Here is a 3,706-nt window from a genome sequence, read left to right as displayed (position 1 = left end):
GCCGGCCCAAGGGGTTTCTGGGCCCTAGGCCAGGCTGCCTCATGGTGCCCCCCTCAGATGCCAACCTCCCGGTGGGGCCTGGAGACCTCCCAGCTGGGTCCCAGCAGCAGGGCCGGCTGAGAGAGGGCTCTGTTCCCTGCCGCCACCTCCTGCCTGCCCACCCGCCTGCCCAGGGGGCCTTTCTGAGCCAGAGCCGCCACTTGGCCCAAGCCGCGCCACAGCAAAAGGAGCAGCAGGCAGCTTTGGCGCCCTGCTAGTATCTCCGCCCTAGGTGAGATACTAGCAGGCCTAGTGATAGGGCCGGCCCTGGTAGCTGACAAAGAGAGACTCAGAGGGAAGGACATCCCACCACCTCCCTCTGCACACGGCCTCTGCTCCTTCTCCTTGCCAGCTCTCACTTTTCCCACCGATGCTTCTGCTCCCTCCCTCCAGTTTGTTCTGGTTCAGGCTCTTCACCAGAGCAGTAGACCTACCCTTTAATTTTCCTTCAAAAACCCATCTAGGATATAACGCTGTTAGTAACAAGAATAAATGCACATTTTGCCATGCTTTCAAAAAGTGTTCAGGGCATTCCATGTCTCCCCGTTATTCTTTTTAAGGATTTAGTTTTAGGTTTTGTTTTTAAGAGGTGACGGTATCAGTCTCCATGTTTCCTCATGCGGAGTCAATGCCATAGGAGGAAGGAAGGGGTGTGCACTGCAAAAATGTCAGTTTTAATTCGGTTTGGGTTTTTCTTTTTCTTTTGTTATGCCAGAATTTCTGATGCAATATTTCCATTTTAGTAATTATATCTAAAGTTTATCGTACAGTCAACAAAACTTTAAGATAGGACTGTTAAAACAGCAATTATTAGAAAGTGATTAACAGAATTATGTCGCCATCTGGGGCTTTATCAGTGAGGTTTGCAATCTCCTCAGAAAGAAGAAGAGTAACTATCTTTTCAGCTTGAGACGCCTGGTATCATCGCCCAGACTGGAGCGATTATGTCCTCTCTAACTTGTTTGTAATAATTGCAAGACAGCAGCACCTGGGACCTGGTGTCTGGCATCCCTGCGCCAAATTAAAAGGGAGGGGCTTGCTGTGACCCTGAAGAACTGTTGATGGTAAAACATTGCACAGTACTAAGGGAAAAGCTCTCCAATATTTTGGAATACTTGAGATTTTTCAATAGCGTGCATATTGCTTATTTTCTGGAAAATGTTGGCCCAGCTTTAAAGGTGAGCAAAGTGTTATTGATGCAACAAACATGAAGTTAAGCAAACTCCAGAGGACGATGGAGGACAGGAGGGCCTGGCGTGATGTGGTCCGTGGGTTTGCGAAGAGTCAGACTCGACTGTGCGACGGAACACCACCACCAAAGTCTGCATATCAAGGTACTCATGCTCTGGTCATCTCTATCACAAAACCTTCTCTTGACCAATGCCTGGCCTTTCTCTGGGTTTAACATGGGAGAAAATCCCACATTGTTATTTGCTTGGGTTGTACCATTTATTTTTAGTAATTTTTCTTTTTTTGGGGGGGAGATTTGAGTCCCAGAATTTCAGCAGCCAAAAAGCTTGCCTAACCTTGACTTAAAAAGGAATCCCTGGGGCAGGAGAGCGACTCAGCCGGGGTCATCAGCTGTTAGGCGGCGCCTCCTCCCTTTAAATTTTCAAGAGCTGAGGGCCGACTAACAGCTGAGGCCAAGTTCCTCACCAAGCCCCTTTAAATTTTTTAAAACTGGAAAAGAAGGGCCCACTCTGACTGGGCTGGCTGGCATCTCTTGGCAGCAGAGCCGGGCCAGGCCCAGGCAGCCAGGAACTGGTGGTTGCCAGGAAGGCTTGGCCAGTGGGCACTGGACTCCTGGCTGCGATGCCTGGTTGGTTCGGTGTCCAGGCATCGCCAGCGGGGCATGAGGAGGCTTTGTGACACTCTGGAAGCCTTCCCAAGTCTCACTGGTTATTCCTGGGCCCACACTTCAGCCAAGCCTCACAGCCAGGAGCCTGCTGCCCGCTAGCCCCGCAGCGAAACTCGAAAGGCTGCTGAAATTCTGAGAGAGAACTTTTTGTTGCTCCCCCCCCCCGAACTCTGAGGGCTCTGGCCTTACTTTGGATATCCCTGAGCTGACCTGAAACGGCTGATTTCGAGTTTCATTTCAGCTCGGTTTATGGAAATGCACACCCTGCTTGGATCCTTGGCGAGGTCTGGCTTGGGGTGTCTTTTGAAACCATCCGCTATGCTTGCCCCAGCCCCTGGAACCACAGCGGCTGCAAGTCCCAGGGCAGAGATGCTCCTGAGAGGGGGAGAGCACAGGTCGCTTTGGAGCAATATTTTTCTGTCTCCACCAGGAGCGCCAGTTGGTGACTTCATTCCTAGCAGTTCTGAAAAAATCCCCACTCCCGTGCATCCCTGCTCCACTGCGCTGCTGTGCACCCTACTCTGTGAGCACCCAGCCAAGACCCAACAAGCACCGTGTCTGATGCCGTGTTACCACGGGTAAATAAAAAGCATGAGCAGTCAGATTTGCAATGAAGCACAAAGGAGGGAAACGGTATGGGAGGCTCATGGTGCTTTAAAGCCCTACATGGCCAGGGTCCGGCATACCTAAGGGACCGCCTTTCCCCATATGTTCCCCCAAGGGCACTACAGTCGGGGCCCCAACATCTTTTGGTAACCCCAGGCCCCAGAGATGTCAAATTCGCTGCAACCAGGGCCAGGGCCTTTTTGGTGGCGGCTCCTACCTGGTGGAATGAGCTCTTGGAGGAGACCTGGGCCCTGCGGGACCTCGCACAGTTCCGCAGGGCCTGCAAGATGGAGCTCTTCCGCCAGGCTTTTGAGTAGGAGCCGCCGCCGCCACTGTACCACCATCGCACCGCCACCATAAATGGTGTGGGTACCACCGAGGTGCAAGACGGCCCTGGGACGAAGGTTGGATGGCAGTGTTGTTACGGAACTTATGTTGTTGTTCTGGGCTTCTTTTACCAGAACCCATCTTGGAATTGAGAATTGAAGTGACACCTAGAGGACTGTAGCGACATCTAGAGCACCTGCACTTTATGTATTATTGGATTGTTTTATTCTGTTTTTAGTGTTTTAATCATGGCTTCGTGCCCTAATTGTTTAATCTTGGCTTTGTGCCCTAATTGTTAGCAGCCCTGAGCCTAGGGTTGCCAAGTATAGCTTACCTCTGCAGCGGGGGACTCCCGAGTAGATCCCGGAGCGCGTGCGCGCAAAGCGCGCGCACGCCACACACATGTCACCAGGAAGTGGCGTTATGACGCAGGGAATGCTGGGGGCAGAGCCACAACCATTCAAGGGGAAACCATAGAGTTTCCCCCTCGGATGGTCGTGGCCCCGCCCCCAGCGTGCCCGGCATCACACATCACTTCCTGGTGACGCGCACGCCGGGGTGGGGTTCCCCCCAGGGCCCAATTCTGCAGCGGCGGAAATCGGGCCTCCAAAGCGGGGGTTTACCCGCCCCCACTTGGCAGCCCTACCTGAGCCCGTTCTGGGGAGGGCGGGATATAAATAGAACAATAACTAAATAAATAAATGGTGGCATTTCTAAAAACACTACTTATTAGCAATGTTTATGGATAATAATGATAATAATTTTTAATAAAGCATGATAAAAGGATATGCACAAATGGTTCATTAACAAGGAAGGAAGGGCTAATTATAACAACAACAGTAACCAGTGGTGTTCCAAAGTAGGCATACTTGGATT

The sequence above is a fragment of the Gekko japonicus genome, unplaced genomic scaffold (assembly GCF_001447785.1).
Source record: "Gekko japonicus isolate JY-2015 unplaced genomic scaffold, Gekko_japonicus_V1.1 scaffold356, whole genome shotgun sequence".
Taxonomy (NCBI): Eukaryota; Metazoa; Chordata; class Lepidosauria; order Squamata; family Gekkonidae; genus Gekko; species Gekko japonicus.
Note: the sequence above shows the minus strand (reverse complement) of the source record.